The 22,779-nt window shown below is 46.9% G+C and overlaps 1 protein-coding gene across 1 annotated transcript in view; it reads right to left on the bottom strand.

Annotated features, from left to right (window-relative positions):
* The window catches only part of PIGS (phosphatidylinositol glycan anchor biosynthesis class S), a 198,835-nt gene that overhangs the window by 129,128 nt on the left and 46,928 nt on the right, over positions 1–22,779 (bottom strand). The gene's annotated exons all lie outside the window — the stretch shown is intronic.

Raw genomic sequence — 22,779 nt, 5'->3', positions numbered from 1 at the left:
TTCTACGTGGTGTTATGAGCACTAATATTGCCATTAATACAGTTCCACAGCTGTTTCGTCACAGATAGCAAGGGTACAGTTCCACGTTAATAGCTCCACTGCAGCCTAATAAAAGAGCTAATTCGATTAAATCTACCTCCATGCCTGATCTTGCGAGGGTGCACATCTCAGTGAAAATGACCCATATCCACCTAGTCATTCAACCTCTAACTGTGAACAAGTGCAGCCAGCTGGTCCGTTCATTGAAAGGAGGAATCGAAAAACATGTCACAACAGTTTTGAGATTATTTATTTTATTTATCTATACAGTTTTATATAGCGCGAACATGGCCCGTGAGGGTTTCAGGGCGCTTTACAGATGATAGCAAGGAAAGCAAGCAATCATCATAAATAGAAGTACAAACTGTGTAAACTCACAAATTGAGGAGAGTTACCTCCATTGGACCAAGCTAGTAAGACATCAGACACAATCTAACATTCGAATAATACTCATGGGTGTAGATCCGGGGTCAAATTACGAGACCTATCGTGCTCCAAGAACGAGGAACAAGAGATGTAAAGGAAAATGTAAGACTCTCTGTGATCTACATGGAATGGTGCCACGACCACGCACACTTTGCATACCTAACAAACATTGCACATTTGTATGTCTGCCATGAGCCTAGTGTATACACGCTGCGGAGTGTTATTTTGGTGGTTTTCTGAACAGCTATCTCACGGTCACTGTCATGGCCGATTAGTGCGGAAGTCCATCTCGGATGAGCAGAGTGATATTTGCCGATAGTGGGTTCTTCTTAAGTGTATGACGAACTGTCTTGTGAATCCCTATGAATGTTTGTCTGCCTCTGCAACTGATCGTATGCATGCGTCTGCAGGAGAGTGTGTTTGTCTGCATATGTGTGTTGTGTGCGTGTGCATTTGACTTGCCCTAAAATTAAGAGTTCTTAAGGAGAAGACTAATATTTATGTCGGTGCCTGTGGTGTGCTGCGGGGCAATGAGGGTTCATTTCTGATAATTTTAGAGATCCCTTAAAGGCGAGACCTGGAGCCAGTGTTTGCATTTCATTTTGGGGATTTCTTGTGCCAATCACTTTCGCTTCCTGTGACAGTGTTTACGTTTGCCAGTGTAAGTACTTTCAGGTTCGGTTGACAATGTTTCCATATACCGGGGACAGTGTTCCTTGTCCCAGTTTCGTCTGCCCGTGAAGGGTGTTCCCCTGTCTTTCCTTCTCTCGGATATGATGTTAGTAAGTTTTGTATCAGAAGTCAATCTAGGAATTGCTTGTATCATTATTGACAAGCACACAACTAACCTAATCGCCGCGACAGTCTGCCTCTGTGAATAGCACAGATCCTGGTTCTAAGTTTTGTGTTTCTGCAACAGGGCTATTTTAGACACAGTACTTTCTGTGCAACAAACCAGAGACTACCTAAAATCTATCCTTCAGAAACGATCTGAACCATTGCTCTATGCTGCCATGTATACTAATCATCTGAAGTCTGTTCACGTCACGATCAAAGGAATCAGAAACTGCTGTAAACTCCAGAGGACTAGCTCACTGCACTGCCTCCATCCAGAGACCTAGAGATCCCCTAGAACTGATGCAAGGACCAATGTGGTCCCACAATATAACCCCACTTTAAAATGGAGCAGTAAGGAAATGCCTCTTTTTGTGTGGTCACCTCCAAGTTTTTGGACTGATGCTGTAGGTTTGTCGACTTTGAGAGTGCAATGAGGCCTGCTAACCAGACCACAGTGCCAGTCCCCGACCTAAAAACGTGTGTTACATTGGCTAAACCCAACTGGCTTAGGCTAACTTACCTGTAAGTCCCCAGTATATGGTGCACAGAGTGCCCGGGGTATGGAAGTTAGATAGTGGCACTGGTTGTGACACCCTGGGTGTGACACAGTTTCCCATTCTGCTGTTGCAGACTGTAAGAGCAGTTTTAAAGTGCTAGCCCAACTTTGCCATGTAAAGCCATGGCAAAGCCAAACCTCCCTCTGCAATATGTGTAAGTTATCCATGGCAGGCCTACCATGCTCTAAGGCAGAGTGCAAATATTTTAAAGTCAGAACATGTATTTTACGTGTTCTGGTTGTAAAAATGCAAAACTGTAATTTTTATTGTGAAAGACTTGGTTGCTCCATCGGCAAGTACAAGGTTACAAGATGACCCCTCAGGTGTGTTAACTCCTAAACAGTGCGACCAAAGTTGATACTCCAGGGTATCAGACAACATTAAGCCCAACTTGACTCTAAAGTAAAAATTAACGGGACGAGTTGCAGTCTGCAACTTTTACAAAGCTGCCACTTTGTTGCATTATGTCTCTTATGCCCTAGAGGGTTGCACAAGGAGCTTGTACCTGAGACAGCTTTCTGCCCTCCTGGGAAGACGTGCTATGACTTAGGAAAGGAGACAATAGAAGCCAGCACTGCAGGAAGCCGCTTGAGTGTTTTCCTAAAGGACGAGCTTCAAGGGAAATATCGCCTTTGCAGGGCAAATGGGTAACACTTGGGAGAAGGGATGCTCCATTGTCTAGGCAGACAGGCTGGCACTATGGACAGAGAAGGGAAACTAGATTTCCAGGAGAGTGTAGCCCCCTTGGTAGCCACACCTCTGGGCTGGGCTTGGGAGCTCTAGACGCTGACAGAGGGGTTCTGCCATGTGAGGAGTGGGTAGAATGGTGCATCTTGGGATAGTAAGATGACACATTTCCCAGGAAGAGGTCATAAGGAGGGAGGGAACCTGGAAGCCCAATGGCTACTGATCGGTTTTACCCTGAGGCATAGGGCACCCCTGGCACTCAGAACTCAGCTCTTGGCTGGACTGGAAGAAGGACCGCCCTGCTGCACCAAGAACCTGTTAAAAAGAGTGGCTGCACCGTCATGGAATGCACCTTTTGAACCTGGTGGCTTGCAAAGGAGAAGGTACTGTGCTTGCTGTGTCCAGAGTCATCTCCGGAGCCCAGCTGAAGAAAAGAGACTCCAAAGTTCAGTTGGCTGATCTCCTTTTCACAGACCAGGGCCACAACAGCTGAGAAGTCTGCTGGGGCAAGTTGGTAGCCCAGAATCTGCACATCACCATCAACCGCTGCTGCGCAGCACCAGAGACCAGGACCAATGCTCAAAATTGCACTAGAGTTCCCTGAGCCCGGGAAAGTCATCAGAGTGCAGCTTGGTTGCTGTGACGGGGAAGAGGGGTCAGTAGGTCTGAGACAGACATTACAGCCTTATAGACCCGATCTCACGCCTTCCCCGTCTGTTTTTCCACAGTGTCCCCTGCCCATTCAACCTCCATGCATTAGACCGGCATCAGACTCGAAGCCCTGTAACTTTAATTGGACGGAGTTGGCGGGGATTCTGGCCCCATTCGCTGACGTCACTGGGGAAGACGACTTGAAGCCTGGACACCCATTGGAGGAGTGTGCGAGCCACTAGAAGGAAGTGAAGTTGAAATGGAGGAGGAGACGGCGTTTGTGGAGTCGACCGGCACGGAGCAAGAACCCCAGCGGAGTCCGAGTACAGCGATCCTGAGCGGGAGACGAGAGGAGCCAGGGGGCCAACGGACACACGCACCGCCCAGCCGCTCTTCAGGAGAAGAGTGGCTTACACAGGTACGAGCACGTATAGCAGGCTGGGCGGGGAAAAGAGTGTGAAGCGATCCCCTCACTATACTCCCTCTCCCGCGTACACACCGTTCCTTCCCGTACACCACCCTCACCGTGTGTATCTGGATATAATCGCACCGTGTGCCTCCCTCACTCCCTTCCCCACAATGAAAAAGGGCAGGGCCATACAACCCCGCAAGGTCAAAAAACTGGTCCGAGACACAAAAGAGGCTAATATTGAACTATTGGTGGAAAGATGTGAGAAAGTCTTGAAGCCACCAAACAACAGACTGAATGTCAGCGAGTTAACGGAGCACTACTTAACCTCAATAGGAAACATCGTCAATGACACCATGCCACAGACACTGAAAAGAGTATCCGAGAAACCTAAAAATCCTTGGTTCAGTGAGTCACTGAATGAGGACAGGCGCAAATTGAGAATGGTCGAAAGGAAATGGAGGCAACATCCCTCCTCTCCCGAGCTGATAGCCCTCAGGAATACCAGAAGCCAATATAACAAGAAGATAATTAAATGCAAAAAAGATTTTATAAAAGCCGAACTTGACAATGCCTCAAACAGATCTCGGAAACTCTTTGAGATTTTAAAACAACAGTCGAATAAACTAGCTAAAACAGTTCACGAGAATCCAAAAACTCCCTTAAGTTGTGAGGAATTCTCTACATTTTTCACGGAGAAAACCAAATTGCTTGAAGTGGAACTCTCAACTGCTGCGATTAACATCTCGACCCTTACCTCACCTACAAAAGAGGCCAATGAGCCAACAGAGAGTCCCCAAACAAAAAATAAGGCAAATTGGGACACATTCGAACTTTATGACCAAGATAAGATCACCAAAACGCTAAAGGAAATCAGACCGAATAATCACTATCAAGACCCTCTACCGGCAAAGTGCGTAAGAGTAATTAGCCACACCCTAGTTCCGATCTGGACTGAGATAATAAATGCCTCACTTGCACAAGGGACCCTGCCTGACTGCCTAAAAACAGGTCAGGTTGTGCCCATCATCAAAAAACCGACAGCGGATGCAACTGACCCGAACAACTATCGACCAGTGACCAACATACCTTTATTGGCCAAACTTATTGAGAAATGCGTACAAGGCCAACTGAGTCAACACATCGCTAAGTTCTCATTACTAGATGATTGCCAATCTGGATTCAGAGCTGGGCATAGTACTGAAACTGCGATCCTGCATATCGTAGACGACGCCCTACAAGCCCTAGACAGAAATCAAGCATGCCTACTGATTCTCCTAGACCTGTCATCTGCATTTGACACGGTAAATCATGAAATGCTGATGACCAGGCTACAAGAAAGGATGGGCTTGTCGGGAAATGTGCTGAATTGGTTTAAATCTTTCTTGCAGAATAGGACTCAACGTTTCCTGGTCAATCAAGCGACCTCTTCCCCTTGTCCTACTGCCGTCGGGGTCCCACAAGGTTCAACATTATCCCCAGATCTATTCAACCTGTATGTTGAACCTCTCACGGAGATCCTTCGGGAATCACAGATACCCTATCACATGTATGCACATGTAGACACTAAACTGGCTACCCTATGAAGCGAGAATTCAAATGAAGATGGCTTGTATTACCCACAGAGCAGTTCACTACAACATGCCTAGATACCTTGCCAAGAAAATTAAGCTATCGGGAGGCAACAGACCAACTAGAAGCGCTAAAGAACTGCTACTGAGGCCAGCCTTTTTCCGTAAGAAAAAGACCTACAACCGAGCGTTCTCAGGAGCCGCCCCCAGAGTCTGGAATTCAATACCTCCGAACATCAGGAAGATTCAAAACTCGATAACATTCAAACGCGAACTGAAGAACCACATGATGAGCAAATACCTTTCTTAGAGAAGCGTACTGATTATTGATGAGAACATCCTCACCAAAGAGAGACGGCCTCGACTGGAACATCCTGAAGATCAATTATCTGTCAACAGATTGATTTCATGTTTAAACATTGGCCACACACTTTACTTCTACCTCAAATCAAGGGGATCCGATATCTGTAACTTTCAGACAATACGATATACCCTCTACCTCACTTTGTTTTATTGCCTAGGATCTCGGATACATGGCAACACTTTTTACTCCTTAATGCTGTTTACACACGTTATTTGCACTGTTATGCTATACAACCCTACCTCACTCACCTCCTAATACTAATTGGATAGGCTGAAGAACTCATACTTATAATCTCCCTTACAGCTTATCGCCTTAGACCTTATACTCATGTATATCTGTTGTTACAATTGCCTCCATAATGTCTGTAATTTATCTTACATGTGAAGCGCTCTGATACCCACGGGTCTTGTCCGCGCTATACAAAACTCTATAAATAAATAAATAAATAAATAAATTCCCTTTATTGAGTTAGGAAAGAGTGCATTTCCTGACTGTACCTTTCGCTTTTCTTTTGGGGTCCGGCCTTGGGAGGAGCCATCCTGGAGAGACGACGTCGGAGCCCAAAGAGCTGACCGTTGCCAGACGACGAACCAGAATCTTCCCTACCATATTATCGCCCCTCTCCGAGACGAAGGAAACTTTTGTTAAGTTTAAATAATACACCTGAACACAAAGAACCTGCGTCCTTGCCTTCATCTATCCCGCTCACAGTTGCCCACTAGACAAGTTATCGCCCAGGGAAGGATTTGGCTGTGACAGCGATACTGTACGACTGGTTGCCTGATGGCGACTGGACTTCTACCAGTACGGAGAGGACTTCGATGGGTGTCGACCTTGTATCTAGGACTGCCTCACTCTCTTCGTGGTCTGAGAAGTAGCCACAGGAAGACACCCATCGACTGCATCGCACCTACAGCATCATCACTATAGGAAACCATTTCAAAGGATAAACGTTCCTGGAACGGACTGAGACTGCTTCACCTGTTTAGGCCTTGTTGGTGGTACCCCTGACTGGCTCCATGTCAGAGTTGGTTGCTCGAAGTACCTCTAACCAACTGCAACCAACGTTTTTGCTCAAAAAGTTTCTAAGTGTCAAATTCATTGAATTTGCTGATGCTTGTTAATGGTTAAGTAAAAAGTACATATTTACGGTACCTTGTAAAATCTATATCCCCAAACCCTCCAGTGGATCTTTTTCGTTGTGGTGTCTAAAAATACAGTCTATTTTTTCAAATTGGTGTCGGATTTCTTGAGTGTCTCACTGATTTTTTCTTGAATTGTTTAATTCTGCTGCTCAGGTCCACCGATACCCAGGGTTGAGCTAGAGGGTTTAACAAACTAAACCAGCTGGACCTAAAAGGGGTTAAGTGTATCACACGGTGAGGTCACGCAACCACACCATATAATACTCTCCATTTCTTCACAGGAGCACATACTTTTTCAGATATCATGCTGCAGATTCTGTGGCATTATTTTCTAGTGCTTTTCAAATTTTAACGCTTATTGTTACAACAAGCATTGGTAAAGCAAACTGGTCTCACCGTTTTGGCTTTGCTAATACAGACCACTTGGCTTTGACAGTGGTTTATATAAAAGAAAAACATGCACAGCCATTCTTCAAGATTCAGCAGCCACTTTGTAAAATTATTTTGTCCCATGCAAGATGGTGGGCACCAACCTTAGATCTGCAAATTAAAAACATTATGCACAAAAGAACATGAAAAAGAAAGGAGCGGCTCATTAACAGAGTACAGCTGCTCGGCCTTCCTAAAAAGTTAATTTATTTATTTAAAAAAAAGGATTGTAACAGGGATGGGTGGATGAGGAACAGAGGTGTGTATGGGGAAGAAATTGACATCAGTAAGTGGCAGGAGCAGCGGGAATGGAAGGGGTTCAGATGAGCAACGGAGGGAAGGGAAGGAATGACTAGTCATGGGAAGAGAGGGAAGCAACCAGGCAGAGGGGTTTGGGGAGAGAGGCATCAAACACATGTTAATACCCTGAAGCTTAATGCAGACGAAACAGATGCTTTAAATCATGGACAATGTTTTTCTATCTGTCCTTTTATGTCTGATTTTTGGTCCCTGTCCTGGGCTAATCCTTTTTGCAAGGCCGAACCAGTTGAGCATCTCAGCTTCTTTTTGGACGATAAGGTGATTCTTGAAAAACAGATATCTCTCATCCACCTGGTTTGTCCTGCTTCCTGGTGTTGAGAAAAATTCTCCCACTTCTTCAATGTGCTGTGCCCCCGGTGGTGGCACAGGAGGCTAGTCTTAGTATCCTTGATCATTGCAAGGCTCACCATTTGGGTGCAGCTGTTGGATCACTGACAAGACTTCAGAGGATTCCAAATGCAGCGGTGAGACTGGCATTGGGACGCCCTGTTTTTGCTCAGCATCAGCAACGTTGGATACCCTCCACTAGCCTGTGACTTAATAGATCACTTTTAAATCTAAGTGTCTTGTCCATAGAACCATGTACAGGTCTGGACCAGGCTACATCTAAAATAAGTTCTTTTATTATGTCCATGTCTGTAATCTATGAACCTCTGATGCCCCTCTGGTGAGAATTCCAGAATTCAAGTGGGCTCGGATTGTGGGGGAGGAGAGATCTTTTTCAGTGGCAGCTGTGAATATGTGGGTTGGAACAAGCGCCCTGTGACCCTGCGGAAAACCTCTGGACATTTATGTTTTCACAACAATTTAAAAGCTTGGTTTTATTGACAATGTTCTATTCAGGTCGATTTTCTTTTTTTCAGTGCCACAACACCAGCATAGGTATCAGTGCGCTTTAAAAATTCAATAACTTAACTCAAATGGAGTGCTAAATGAAGAACAAAAATGTAGTTCCCTTAATACAAGCAGTGGAAGGACACACGTGACACGCCATCTAATGAGAACACAGTAAAGATGAAATGCTCCAAAGGCGTGACATGTATGGCTCTTAATGTTAGGCTGCTGCTGGCAATTCTGGGGGAGGGTCAGCAGTTACCAAAATGGTCTGGATGCATGTAGATTGAATTTTCCTCAACGCTGTCATGCTTTGGATGGGGTAGAGCAATGTTTTGTTGCCTGGACCTTCTTATTGTATGCGGACCCTGTTGCACGAATCCATACTGGTCGCACAATCTCAAGGCAGTGTAAGGTGGGATGTGGCACCCTTTAGGGATACCTGCTGTTCCCTCGACTCTGCACGCAACGTTTTTCTTATTCTACGTTTATGCCAATAAAATTCTCCTTAAAAAACATAGAACTCGAGAGCAAAGGGCTAACTCAAAATCCACCATACGTATAGATTTTAATGTATCAGAGACAAGATGTCTTCAACAACAGGCAGTTAGAGGGGTTTGTGAGCGAGACCTAAGAATGATCCAACAAAACAGTATTTTTTTTTTTTTTAAAGAGAAAAAGTTACACATATACAGCGGAAGATCTCATTCAAACTAATAAACCAACAAGACAAGACTTCTGGCCACCGTCTTGGCATACTCCACCTGCCCCAGACAAGAACGAGAGGAGATTAGAAAGTGCTATCAACCTCTTTTTAATTATTATTATTATTATTATTAACGAGTTTTAATATAGCGCCTGGTTACCATTAGGCATCCCCGCGCTCTTCCAGAGAAAGGCCACTACCACACAAAGCACCAGGATTAGGCAGGGAACAGGAAAGTTTTTAAGAGTTTACGAAACCGTAAAAAACTCGCTTCCGAGCGCAGGTACAGGGGGAGAGAGTTCCACAGGATGGCCACATTTATAGAGAATCTTCTACCACCTGTTCTCGCCTTCCTCGCCCTCATGACCAGCAGCAGATGTTGATGGTCAGAACGAAGAGAGCGGGAGGCCTTGTACGACTGGACCATATCCCCGAGAATGGGTGGGCCTTTCCCCTGTAGTATCTTATGGGCTACACAGAGTGCCTTAAATTTCACCCTCTCTCTGACGGGAAGCCAATGTAGCGCCTTCAGTGCAGGACGAGCCGACTGGCGCCTAGGAATGTCCGTCAGGAGCCTGGCGGCCGCATTCTGCACTTGCTGCAGTTTGTTTAGGGTGGACTCTGGGGCGCCCAAAAACAGTACGTTACTGAAGTCCAGCCGCGAGATGATAAGCCCCTGAATAAGTAACCTCCTAGAGGCCGCTGGAAGAAGAGGTAGGATCTTCCGGGCTGATTGGAGCAGGCTAAAACACACGCCTGAGATCTTTTTTGCGTGTGTTTTAAAAGAAAGGTCCTGCTCAAGCCACACCCCCAGGCTCTTGATCTCCTGCTTGGGGGTGGGTACAGGTCCCAGGCAGCTGGGCCAACTGCTAGGTGGTAAGGAGGGAGGGGAGTTCCCAAGCAACATCAGTTCCGTTTTGGAGCCGTTGAGCTTAAGAGCTGAGCTACACATCCACGTGAAGATCTTGTCCAAGCACGTGTGCAGCCGGTCAGGATGGTGAGTTACCTGGGGAAGACCTACCACCAGCTGGGTATCATCAGCATAGCTGATGATCTTGATACCCAGAGGCAGTACCACACTCTCTAGGGGGGCCATATAAATGTTAAATAAGGTAGGGCTCAACGATGAGCCCTGTGGCACACCACACTGGAGAGGTACTGAGGGTGATTTCTCATGGCCTTCCCACACCTCAAATGTCCGACCTTCCAAAAAGGAAGCGAACCACTTGAGGGCCATCCCGGAGACCCCCACCCCGACAGCCGACGGAGAAGCACCTGATGGTCTACGGTGTCAAAGGCAGCACTAAGGTCCAGGAGGATCACTGCCACCGATCCCCCTGAATCCAAAATGCTCCTTGCACTCTCCACAACTGCCAGCAGGGCAGTATCGGTCCCCTGACCGGGACGAAAGCCAGTTTGGGATTTGGCCAGAAGGGAATTGGACTCCAGGAAGCCAGATAGGCGACTATTCACCAACTTCTCCGCCACCTTGCTAAGGCCGGGGAGCAGGGAGATAGGCCTAAAGTTGGCGAGGTCGACTGGGTCCAGGTTAGGCTTCTTCAACAGAGCCTTCACAACCGCTCCCTTCCAGCTAGGGGGTACCACTCCTTGGACAAGAGACAGATTTATAAGGTCCGTCACTGGCCGACCGATGGTAGGGGCTACCTGCTTCAAGTACTTCATGGGTGCAGGGTCTTTCGGAGAACCACTTTTCATGGTTATCAAAGCTGCGAGAACTTCTTCCACAGTGACAGGGCCGAGAGAAACCAGCTCTACCGATCGCACCCTTGGCTGAAGCCCTGGGCTACCATCCGAGGCAACATCCTCGGTGAGCCGGGGGAGAGATGCAAGGATGTTATCAATTTTTGTCTTGAAAAAGGAGGCCAGTTCGGAGCATTTCTCACGTGGGTCCTCGTGAATGACCTGAGGTTCGGGGGCTTTCAAAAGTTCTTTAATGACCCGAAATGATTCCTTCGAGGAGTTGGCCGCAGAGCCAATTCTCTCCGCAAAGAATCCAGATTTAGCTACCCGAATAGCAGATTTGTAGGTACTAAGAGCCGTCCGATATTCTCTCCGGCTCGTTTCGCTCCAATCTTTCCTCCATGTCCGCTCCAGCCTCTTGCAGCCCTTCCTCAATGTCCTCAACTCAGATGTATACCAGGGCGCAGATCCCACTCTCTTACCCCTGGTGAGTTGTTTCTTTTTGGGGAGGAGAGCATCCAGTGAGTTGGTAAGCCAGGTGTTAAGATTCTCATCCGCGACTAGCGGATTGGACCCAGGGGGAGGCCGCGACGCCTCCAGATGTGCCGCCCATTTATCAACTTGGAGCCTAGACCAGGTTCTATCCATGGTGTAAACCCTAGGGGCCCGCGCAGCTGAGATGTCAAACTGCCACTGGGCAGGCACCATAAAGTGGTCTGTCCAAGGCAGGGCCAGCGGTGGAAATGCTCTGAGGCCAATCGAGTTGGAAAGTATAGGGTCCAGCAGGTGGCCTTTCCCATGTGTGGCACCCGAGTTGGCCAGGTTGAACCCAAAAGTTTTGAGATCGCCTAGCAGATCTGCTCCCAGAGAATTAGAAGGGTCGTCAAGGTGGATGTTGAGATCACCTAAGATGACAAAGTTACCCGTTGAGGAAGCCAGAAGTGCAGTTGTTTCTAGAAGGGAGTTGAGAAAGTTTCCCAAGCTTCCTGGTGGACGATAAATAAGCAAACCCGCCATAGATGCCGTAGGTGATAAGCGAAGAGAGAACTGATAGCTCTCACAGTCGCTCACTCCTCCATCCTGAGCCTTACAAACTAGTGAGTCCCTGTAGAGGATAGCAACTCCACCTCCCCTCCCCACAGGCCTGTCCCGATGGGATATGAGAAAGCCTGGAGGGAGTGCTCTGACGATGTCAGGGCCCGAGCTGGAGGAAGTCCAGGTCTCAGTAAGGAATAGCACATCCAGGTCATAGTCCAAAATAAGGGAATTGATCTCAGTAGCATGCCTGGGTAGAGACCGACAATTCAATAATGCCATGGAGAGCACTGACTTAACGGAAGCCGCATTCCGACCCACGGTACAAGCCCTACAAGGCAGAAACGGCAATGATCCTACCTGGGCGAATTTACAAGTAATAGGGTGGAAAGGCCGCCAGGACATGAGTTCCTCCCTCCCATACACAATAGAAGTACGAAGAGGCTCCAATAAATCGGGCATAAGGACTGGCCCTGGGCCCGTCTGGGCACAGACGGGCTGAACTCTGGCGTAACTCCGGCGTCAGTCCGGCGTCCCCGCTGCGCGTAGCCGCTGCGCGTAAGCATGGCTCCCTAAATAGTCTCCAAACGAAATGGAGAGAGGACTTGCTGGTGCGCTGGAACCCACTCACCCAAGATGGCCGCCACGAGTCAGGGGCGAAGGACCCGCAAAACGCGGTGAGGTACCACAATTAGAGTGCAGGTGAGATGGAAGAGGTGGGGGAATGCGAGGCCAGGCAAGGTAAGACCAGGGGATAATTCTAAAAGTAAATTCTAAATAAAATACAAAACGGGTGTTTTAAAAGCTGGAATTGCCACAAGACAGACGCTGCATGGATAGCGCTCGCGCTGAAATAGAACGCGCTGCACAATCAAGCCTCCCTAAATAGTCTCCAAACAAAATGGAGAGAGGACTTGCTGGTGCGCTGGAACCCACTCACCCAAGATGGCCGCCACGAGTCAGGGGCGAAGGACCCGCAAAACGCGGTGAGGTACCACAATTAGAGTGCAGGTGAGATGGAAGAGGTGGGGGAATGCGAGGCCAGGCAAGGGAAGACCAGGGGATAATTCTAAAAGTAAATTCTAAATAAAATACAAAACGGGTGTTTTAAAAGCTGGAATTGCCACAAGATAGACGCTGCATGGATAGCGCTCGCGCTGAAATAGCTATACAAATATACAAATAGCTAATTGTGCTGTGTATTTTTTTTCACTTTGACACTTTGTTATCACCTACCTCTGAAAGCAGCTGCCTGAGTCTTTGTTCCGCCACGGCTTGTGCCGGTTGAGCGGAGGAATGAGAAGGCACAAGAACATAAGTTACTTACCTGTAAACTGTGGTACTCCAGTATTGGTACTTGAATATTCCCCGTCGTCGAAGTGGGAGTCACACGGTACATAGAATAGCAGTAATATATACATATATACATGAAAATTACCATAATTACATATATACATACATATATGTGGTAGAAAAAATATAAAGTTTAAAAGTACCATAGAACAGAATAGGCCCATAGAAAGCCTAAGGGAGAACTCACTTTAGTAACATATCAGTGTCATTATGTATTGGTCCACATTCTAGCCAATCAGGCTGTAGCTCCCTCTAGAACCTTCTCCTCAGAAGCCCAAGACCTCAGATTTTCGTAGCACCAAGTAACCAAAGTGCCTGAGGAGAAGGAAGCCTCTGAGGGGAGGAAGGGAGGGTCGCATGTGATTCTATGAAAGACACCAATACTGGAGAACCACAGTTTACAGGTAAGTAACTTATGTTCTTCTCCAGTATTAGGGGTGTCTTTCATAGATTCACATGCTTGAATAAGAGTAGAAAGCAGTAAATCATTATATAAGTCATAAAGGTAATATAAAACTCCAAGCATACAATCTGATATCATTTAAAATGCAATATATCAAAATTTAAGAGAAAAATACCTTTATGACTGGAGGCGGGTAGCAACAGAGGCTCACCTTATTGGAAAAGATTCCGCAGCACCGCTTGTCCCACTGCTGCATCCGCAGCGTCTGTTGACTGTAGACAATAGTACTTCGTAAAAGTATAGCTGCTCGACCACGTAGCAGCTCTGCAAATGTGTCGTAGAGGTACCCTCGTAAAAAGGGCAGTAGAAGTTGACACAGCTCTAGTTGAATGAGCTCGTACTGGAGCAGGAAGGGGTTTGCCAGACCGTTGGTGACAAAAAGTAATGGTAGAAGAAATCCACCTAGTAATAGTCTGTTTGGTAACAGATTGTCCTTTGCAGATCGGGCCATAGGCCACGAATAGTTGGTCTGATTTCCTGAATGGTGTAGTACGTTGAATGTAAAACTTAAGGCAGCGTTTCACATCCAATGAATGCAATGAACGTTCAGCAGGAGTTTGTGGATCAGGAAAGAAAGTCTTTAGAATGACAGGTTCATTGAGATGAAAATCACTTGGAACCTTCGGGATACATTTTGGATTAGTACGGAACGTAACTGCCTCATTGGAGAACTGGAGAAAAGGAGGCTGAATCCTGAATGCCTGGATGTCACTAACACGCCTAGATGATGTTAAGGCGAGCAGCAGAGCAACTTTCCACGTGAGGAATTTTAAGCTTGCTGAGTGGATGGGCTCGAAAGAAGGCAGGAGGAGTTGAGACAAAACCAGATTCAAGCGCCAAGCAGGTGGAGGGCGACAAATGGGTAGAAACATCCGGAAGAGGCCTTTGAAAAACTGTTGGATGACTCTAGAGGAATACAGTGACTTGGAACCATCATGACGGAAACGGGAAAGTGCTGCCAGAAACACCTTGATAGTGGAGTGAGAAAGTCCTGATTTTGCAAGGGATAGGATAAAGGGCAGGATCTGTTCCGGTTTGGCGGTCATTGGATCCAAGGCGTTGGTATGGCACTAAACACTTCAGCTGATAGGTTTTAATGGTGGATGGAGCGCGAGCGTGCGCCAACACTTCCCAGCAATCTGCGTCGATGGTTAGATGTGAAAATTCATTGTGTTCAGGTTCCAGGCATGGAGCTGGAGATATGCCGGATCTGGGTGGCAAATCTGCCCCTGGTTCATCGTGAGGAGGTGAGGCAGAGGATGAAGCGATATTGGCTCTTTCTGGGAAAACAACAGAAGGTCCGAGAACCATGGGCGCCGCGGCCACTTGGGTGCGATTAAGATGACATGACAGGGTTGAAGTCTCATCCTGTGCAACAGGCGCGGAATCAGAGGAATCGGAAGGAAAGCGTAGATGAATTCGTTCGACCAGTTGATCGAAAATGCATTTCCGCTCGACTCTCTGTGGGGATGACGACTTGCAAAGCGTTGGCATTTCCTGTTTGCGGCAGTCGCAAAGAGATCCATCTGCGGCTGGCCCCACTGGCAGAAAATGAACTCGAGAGTTGGTTGGTTGAGTTCCCACTCGCGATTGTCCGAGAGAGATCTGCTGAGTGAGTCCGCCAGAACATTGGAAACACCTGGCACATGGATGGCTGTAAGATGAACTTGATGATTAATCGCCCAGTCCCATATCTCCTGTGCTTGTCGGAAAGCAGACGGGACCTCGTGCCGCCCTGCTTGTTGAGGTAGTGCATGCTGGTGGTGTTGTCTGTTCTCACCAGCAGAGATTGGCCCTGCACTAACCTCTGGAACGATTTCAGGGCAAGGAAGATCGCAAGAAGCTCTAGGCGGTTTATATGCCAGGTGCGCTGGATTGCGGTCCACTTTCCTTTTACCGACATTCCTTCGAGGTGTGCTCCCCAACCCTCTAGGGACGCGTCGGTTGTGAGCGTCAGAGTCGGAGTCGCGTCTTGAAAAGACCGACCGATGGAAATGTTCGGAGGGTGAGACCACCATTTCAGTGCCACCTGAACGCGGGGCGTGAAAAGGATCCGGTCGTTGAACGATCCTGAAATCTGTTTCCACTGCTTGTCTAGTTCCTCTTGAACGACCCTCATATGTAGCCTGCAGTTGGGGATCAACTGAATGCACGAGGAAGCCATGCCCAGGAATGATTTCAACATCCGGACTGAAACGTACAGCTTTGACTGTAGGAATCGTACAAACTTGAGCATGCGGTCCTGTCTTTCCTGGGAGACAAAAACTTTTGCCAGCTGAGAATCTAGCGAGGCTCCTAGAAAATCTCGTCGTTGAGACGGGTGAAAGTGTGACTTCTGGCAATTGATGGAATGGCCCAAGTTCCGAAAAAGAGAGAGACAAACCTGAGTGTGCTGATTTGCCAGCTGGAAGGTTGGGGCCTTTATAAGACAGTCGTCCAGGTATGGATAAAACTGAATGCCTTGCAGGCGCAGAAAAGCAGCTACTGGGGCCATGATCTTGGTAAAGACCCTCGGTGCTGAGCGGAGGCCGAACGGCAGAACTCTGAATTGAAAGTGCAGGTGTCCGACTGTAAAACGGAGGTACTTTCTGTGCCTGGGGTGAATTGGCACGTGAAAGTACGCGTCCTGGAGGTCGATCGTGGAGAAGAACTCTCCGGGATTGAGATAATTCAAAATTTGGAGCAAGGTCAACATTTGAAAGGTTTTCGACGTGATGAATTTGTTCAGAGCCCGTAAGTCCAAAACGGGGCGCCACTCTCCCGACTTCTTCTTGACTAAAAAGAAGCGGGAGTAAAAACCCTTGCCTCGCTGGCCTTGCGGTACCACCTCAATAGCCTCTTTTCTGATAATTAATTTGACTTGAGCCAATAGTTCCTTGAAATGGGGAGGTGGGGACCAGAAGGAGGGCGATTGGGAGGAAATTTTGTAAAGTCCAGGAGATTCGTCCTCCAATTTTTACAGTCGGTGGAAGGTTGACGCTGGGACTGTCACTGTTTCTTTGCGTTTGAACCACCTCTGTAGGTGGTTTTTCTTTGGTATGGTCTGGAGGAGGTCTGTCGATTTTTGGACTGGTAAGTATTCCTTTGACGGTTTTCAGTGTAAGAGCGATATTGGTTTGATCCACGAAAAGTGGAAGAATTGCCGCCTCTACCACGTGCCACTCGAAATGGCCGTTTTCTATACTGGAGGGTTGCCAAAGCCTTGGCCGTATCAGTATCCTTTTTGATTGATTCGAGGACTTCATCGACATGTTTGCCGAAGAGCGAATCGCCGTCATATGGTAGATCGAGTACTCTAGCCTGAACCTCTGGGCGAAATGCTGTAGATTTTAACCAGCCTTGACGCCTCAAAACTGCAGCTCCAGCCAATTGCCTGAATCCCGTAGAGGAGATATCAAGGGCGCAGTCAATGATCTCTGAAGAGATCTTTTCCCCCCTCTTGAATGATGGCTTGTGCTTCCGCACGGATGGCATCTGGAAATTGTGGAATGAATGCTGCAATTTCGGACCACATTTGGCGGTCATACCGTCGAAGAATAGCCAAGGAATTAGCCGCCCTTACAGTCGTGGCTGCCATGGTGGTAAACTTTTTCCCTATGGAGTCCAGCTTGCGGCCTTCCTGATCAGGGGGAGATGTGAGAGGTGTGGCAGGATTGCAAGACCTTTTTTGAGCTGCCTGAGTAATGACTGAATCCGCCTTAGGCTGCGACACTAGGCATGCCGGAGAATTCGGTGGCGCTTTATACTTTTTATCCAACCTTGGTAAGACAGCAGGGATCGAATTTGGTCGCTCCATCAATTTGAGGCCTTCCTCCCAGATATGGTCGATGATCGGAATAGTGTGGGCTGGCCGTTGAGGTAAGTCCTTGAAATCGTATAGAAAACAATCAGTCTGTTGGGCTTCTAAAGTGAGGTGAAACCTCTTCGCAGCGCGGACCATTAAGGTATGGAAACTGCCAATATCCACAGGAGGCGAAGCTAAAGGCGACGTTGGTGGGGTCGAAGGTGTATGAGCCCTGTAGTCGTCCCACTCTTGAAGGCCGTTGTCATCATCATCATTTTGATCTGTGTTGTGAGGGTCTTGATCCTCATTATCCGTATCCTGCTGGGTACGCACTGGTGACCTGGGTTGAACTGGTGCAGGAATTTGAGGCTGTGGAGGAGGTTGCGGCACTGGAGAAACAGGCCTAGACGGTGGGAATCTGCGATTATAATCGTCCCGCATGTGCTGCAGATTCATTACCAGAGACAATGGTATCTGTGTCGTTTGTTCTGCCATAGGTGCCTCTGAAGTGTCCACCGGAAATAGATCTGTCCCATCTTCGATGTTCTCTTCCTCCTCTTCATCATAATCCTGGCACTTGATGTTTAGCTCGGATGGGCTAGACGCTTGGCCAAAGACATTGTCCACCTCTGAACCATCTTTGGAGTCCTCCTCCGCAGACTGAAATAGTTGTTCAGGAAGAGTAGAACCACTCTTGACCGGACTCAATTGTATAAGAGGCACCTTTTTATATGTGGAAGCAGTGACCACTGTGAAGGTGGTAGCTGTGGCTAAAGGATGGTGCAACGTCGACGAGCCCGTCGACGTAGTGGTGGAAGATCCAAGAACCGGCTGGGAATCCGCAAATGTAGACAGAGTTGATTTTACCTTCATCGACGAAGATTTTTTCGCCGTCAACGGGGGTAGAGCCTTGCCCGTCGACGAAGATGATCCCGTCGACGAAGATTTGGTCGTCGACGGTGCGACAACCGTCGACGAAGTCGTCGACGGTGCAGTAGACGACGACGAAGTTGTCGTCGACGATGAGGTTGGTGTTGTGATCTTGGTCGACGACGAGGAGTGTGTCGTCGGATGACGCGTCGACGGTGGCTTCTACGTTGACGGTGTTGATTTGGCAGTCGTCGACGAGATCTTTAAGATAGAGGTAATGGGTCTCACCTCATGGGTTGTCGTCGACGAGGTGGACGTCGTCGACGTAGTTCTCGAAGACATTGAACATGTCGTCGTCGACGTGGAGACAGCATCCACGGATTTCGTCGTCGTAGATGTCGTCGACGGACGCGTCGATGAGCCCGTTGACGAGCCAGTGCCCGTTTTAGAGGATGATGGCATGGCTTTGGACAGTGACGCCAGAGAGCCAGGTCCCGTACGCGTTATAGGAGGCAAATCCTGTGGGGAGACATCTTTAGAGACTTCCACGAGTCTACTTTTCTTGAGAAAAGGAGAAGACATCTCCGTCTCCGACCCACGCTTCTGAGAGGTCTTAGACTGCAAAGAAGAGACACTCTCAACCTCCGAGAGCACCGTGTCAGTAGTCTTCAACTTCTGTAGCCACAGAAGGAGACGGGCCTCTCTGTCCCTTAAAGTTTTAGGTGGAAAAGTACGGCAGTACTTACAGTTCTTCACCTCATGGTCCGGGTAGAGACATTTACTGTGTGGATCCTCATGAAAGAGACGTCGTTTTCCACAAGATGGACAAGGCTTGAACAAAGATTTTCTTGAGAAAGACATCTGAGAAGAAAAACAGCTATGTTTGAAGAAAAAACTGAGCAGAGCTCAGGGAGACTCCCTTCACACGACGTGCGGTAGAAAATCTGAGGTCTTGGGCTTCTGAGGAGAAGGTTCTAGAGGGAGCTACAGCCTGATTGGCTAGAATGTGGAACGATACATAATGACACTGATATGTTACTAAAGTGAGTTCTCCCTTAGGCTTTCTATGGGCCTATTCTGTTCTATGGTACTTTTAAACTTTATATTTTTTCTACCACATATATGTATGTATATATGTAATTATATTAATTTTCGTGTATATATGTATATATTACTGCTATTCTATGTACCGTGGGACTCCCACTTCGACGACGGGGAATATTCAAGTATGTGAATCTATGAAAGACACCCCTAATACTGGAGAATTATTACTTCCGGTCTGCAGGTTTGCCGACTGGAAGTGCAGTTAGCACACTACTTTTTTCCAACTAGCCTCTAGCCCTACAAAAGGCAGGGCAGGGCAGCGGACATGTGCAGTGGTGCGCCAAGGCGTGCCAAAGGCAAGCCCGTCTGCGCCAGAACGCTGCCAGCTGCCTGATCCCCTGCCCATTTCTATACTTCCCTGCGTCTCCTTCTTCAACCCGGTAAGCTACCACGATGACTGTTTAAATATTCAAGTCAGGAGCTGAAAGATTTAAATTATCCATACCATAGACATTCAGCCACACTAGGAGACACAGCTGTTAGTAGGGTGCAAAGGACATCGTGTCCTAATACATAAGCTCCACCAAGCATAACCAAAACATCTTGTTACCAGAATCACACCAAAATCCCAAAACCATAAAAAGCAATATATGTCAACCCTCGTTCTATTCCCAAACATGCGGTTGAAATATGGAGCTTCGTGGATACTGAGTTACCAGACATCTGTTTCATTACAGAGACCTGGTAACATGAGTATGCCTCCACAGATGTGGTCACTGCCTTTCCACCACAATACAATATGTGTGGATAGGAAAATAATAGAGGAGGAAGCCTACTCATAGGCACTATCCCCGGTGTGAGTATTACCTCCTTAGAAACCATAAGTTTTGACAAATTGGAATTATGTGTCTTTAAAATGGAGGGTTCTTTGAAGGTGTATGGAGAGGAGCATTAGTATGCAGACCTCCTGGCCCTAAAAACGATTTTTCACATAAGGTACTTGAGACAATCGCTCCATACGTATTGGCCTCAGATCTCTTTCTTTTAAAAGGAGATTTTAACTATCATGCTGAACTAGTTCAGGATCCTGACACAGATCAGCTAAAATCAAGTATGAGCACATTGGGGCTAACCCAATTGGTAATAGAGCCCACACACATCGCTGGTCACATGCTTCACTTACTGTTTACTAATTCTACAGAGATTAAGGTTGACCCACCATTACCAGTAATATGGTCTGATCATAACCTATTAAAATTTGTTATCCCAGCTTACACCATCAAAACCGACCACAAGAAAGAACTACTCTGGCGAAGACCATGGCGTTAAGTTACCCTACCCCTTTTTACAACCTACTACAACCCCATCCAATTTTGCCAAAATGACAACATTGATCAGGTAGCAACTTCCCTTGAGCAAACAATAACCAATGTGTTAGATAAAATTGCCCCTCTTACAAGGGTAAAAATTAAACCCAGAGCCGCCCTTTGGTTCACGGAGCAACTAAAGTTAGCAAAGCTCTCCTGTAGGACAGCGGAGCGGAAATGGAGAAAAACTAAAGATCTAATAGATCGTGAAACATATAAATGTATCCATCACAATTATATGGAAAACATCAGACAACCAAAAAACTATTTCTCCTAAATCGGATTAAAAAGGCAGCTAACTCCAATAAGGAGCTTTATCAAATTTTAAAAGAATTTACAACACCACCTGTTCAGACACAAGCTTCTATCTCACAAGCCTGCAGTGACTCCCTCTCTAAATTCTTTAATGACAAAATTGCAATAATCCATATCTCCTTTCCCCCACAAGACATCATTAATGTCTTAGGTAATCCTCCCAGGACAGCTTTAGACCCTCCTCACATTCTGGACGAATTGGTCAAGTGTAACTCAGAAGACGTGACCAAAGTTATGCAAAAAATAAAATCTAGCTCACCAACAGATCCCTTGCCATCGAGATTTCTTTCAATCATAGCCCCAGCATTGTTAGATAACCTTACCGACTTATTTAATATGTCACTGACACAATCTGAAGTCCCCAAAATATGGAAAACCGCTAGAGTTGGGCCAATACTAAAAAAATCTTTTGCAGATCCTAAACTTCTTTCCTACTACCGTCCAATATCACTGCTCCCGTATTTTGGGAAGATGCTCGAGATGCTGGTGAACCAACAGCTTGTTGTCCATCTTGAGAGCCAGGGATCGTTAGACCCCTCACGATCGGGTTTCAGGGCAGCCCATAGCACCGAAATAGCTCTGTTGGAAGTAATGGATAACATCCGACAGGCATTGGACAGAGGTCAGTCATCTATTTTCGTCCTGTTAGATCTATCAGCAGCGTTTGACACCACCTCCAACAGCATTCTTGAACATCGGCTCTGGGAGATTGGTGTCAGAGGGAAGGTCCTACAGTGGCTCAAGAGTTACTTAACCGACCGAGCTACGACAGTACAGGTGGGAAATATCATCTTGTGCAGTAGACCAGTCAAAATGGGAGTGCCACAGGGCTCAATTTTGAGCCAGACACTCTTTCACCTATATGTGACCCCACTGGCCAAGGTGATCAGATCCTATGGTTTGGAGGTTGTGTCCTATGCCGACGACACTCAGATTCTGATCACTCTTGCCCAGATCCAATTCAAACAAAGTCACGCTTCAAAGACTGCATGTCCCGCATTGATAAGTGGATGAGTACTAATAATCTGCAATTAAACAGCGGCAAAACTGAGATCTTGCTCTACGGCAAGGCTCATGAGCATTGGTCACATGATTGGTGGCCGACAAATCTCAGCCCCTTTCCAACTCCAAAACAGGTGGTCCAGAATTTGAGTCTCCAAATGGACAATAAATTATCAATGTCAAACCAAATAGATAAAACATTTAGCTCCTGATTTGACATCATGCGTAACCTACACAAAGTCTTTAAATGGATTCCGACGGAGGTGAGAAAACCGATAGTCCAGGGATTGATTATCAACCGCATGGACTATGGAAATGCCTTGTTGGCGTCTATAAATGAAGATCTTCTTTCAAGGCTGCAGGTTCTGCAGAACACCGCAGCCAGATTAGTTCTCAATCTTCCACCAAGATTCCCGTCGGCACCCAACCTGAAACTTCTACATAGGCTGCCAGTCAGAAAACTAATAAGTTTTAAGATTTTGTGCTTAACGCACAAAAATATGTACGGAAAAGGCCCTAGCTTTTGGGCCAAAAAGCTACGTTGGTACCAACCCGGCAGAACTTTGAGATCTAGTAATCAATCACTTCTCGTACTTCCCAGAATTCGCAAGGCCACAAATAGAGGGAGAACTTTCTCCTTACATGCTCCGACTTTTTGGAACAAACTGCCCTTACATCTACGCATCACTCATGACCATAACTGCTTCCTTAGGAAGTTAAAGTCATGGCTGTTTGACATCTATTTGCACAAACCCATAGCCGATCTTTCAGAGTTGTCTGCTAGCGCCATGAGACTTACGAGTGATATGTGTGCTAAATAAATACCCCATGATTAATTGATTGAATGTCTAAAATATGGGGCCTACTTG

This window comes from Lissotriton helveticus, chromosome 3_1 (assembly GCF_964261635.1).
Source record: "Lissotriton helveticus chromosome 3_1, aLisHel1.1, whole genome shotgun sequence".
Classification (NCBI taxonomy): Eukaryota; Metazoa; Chordata; class Amphibia; order Caudata; family Salamandridae; genus Lissotriton; species Lissotriton helveticus.
This window is presented reverse-complemented; position numbering and strand designations above follow the sequence as displayed.